The sequence below is a fragment of the Mus pahari genome, chromosome 5 (assembly GCF_900095145.1).
Source record: "Mus pahari chromosome 5, PAHARI_EIJ_v1.1, whole genome shotgun sequence".
Taxonomy (NCBI): domain Eukaryota; kingdom Metazoa; phylum Chordata; class Mammalia; order Rodentia; family Muridae; genus Mus; species Mus pahari.
In genome coordinates, this window is record NC_034594.1 from 137,928,406 (window position 1) to 137,929,707 (window position 1,302).

The window sequence follows — 1,302 nt, forward strand, 5'->3', positions numbered from 1 at the left end:
GAGAGAGAGAGAGAGAGAGAGAGAGAGAGATCAAGCACTAGTGAAACTGCTCTAGGTGATATGTGTATAGCCTGTAAAATCATAGGTGACATCACTCCAAGGTAGACCCAGAGCAGATCTAAGTCCACCTTCTGGGAAGCCAATATGGAGGAACATTTGGCTCTGCTTCTTATGGTGACCATTGGTTTGCTAGCACTACTTAGCCACATTATGCCCATGTCTTCCTTGGTAAGAGCCTTCCTGCACAAGTTTCTGTCTTCCTATTACTGTCTAATCATTGACTCCTTCTTGGGCGTTGGTTAAAGATGCTTCTTGTTCTTGTACGTGGCAGTTAGTGCAGACACTCATAACATGTCAAACTTCTGTGACTAGCTGTCAAGTACTCAGTCCTAAACAGGACATGTATATTATCAATCCTAAAGCCCAGGGAACACTGTGGAAGAGGCAGAATCATCATCCTCTGAATATGCCAGGGTATTGTAATCAGGAATACACTGCAGTCACTGGTGCTTGCATGAGACCTTCCCAGAACAGAGTCTTTCAACCTAGCATGGACTAAGAAGTGGATTATGGGCTCCATCCCTCCAGGAGGAGTTATTGGCAGTTCATGGTTGCCAGGGGGAGGTGATGCCATATCCTTAGATGGTATAGTCATGGTAAACTGCCATGGTAAATAACTCCCTACCCATGCTGAAACAAGAAACCCCAATAATTTCAGTGGGGTAAATAAATATGTAAATAAGGACATGGAGGTAGGAGAGGGCCTGCTATGAAGTGGGGTTGGCAGGAGTGAGGAGGGAGTAAGAGGGGGTAATGGGGTGAATATGGTCACAACACACTGTATATGAGAATGAAATCTGAGAAACTATGCTAAGGTCTAAAAATTAATTTTAAAAAATCCCCTCCTGAGAACCATCAGTGGTGAAGTATCCACTTGCAGAGAAACCTTCATCCAGGTCAAAGGGTACAACCAGGACTTAACATTCTCTCTCGCTCTTTTTTTTGTGATCTGTTTCTTTTTTCTTTTACGTTTGTTTGTTTGTTTGTTTATTCATTTATTTCTGTGTGTAGACCTGACTGTCCTGAAACTAACTATGTAGACCAGGCTGGCTTCAAACTCAGAAATCGACTTGCCTCTGTCTCCCAAGTGCTAGGAGACATCCCAACTAAAGTTGTAGGCCAGCACATCTAGATACTTATTTATTTTATGTGTACGAGTGTTTTGCCTGCATGTTTGTATGTGAACCACATGTGTGTCTAGAACCCATAGAGGTCAGAAGAGGGTGTCAGATCCCCCGGAAC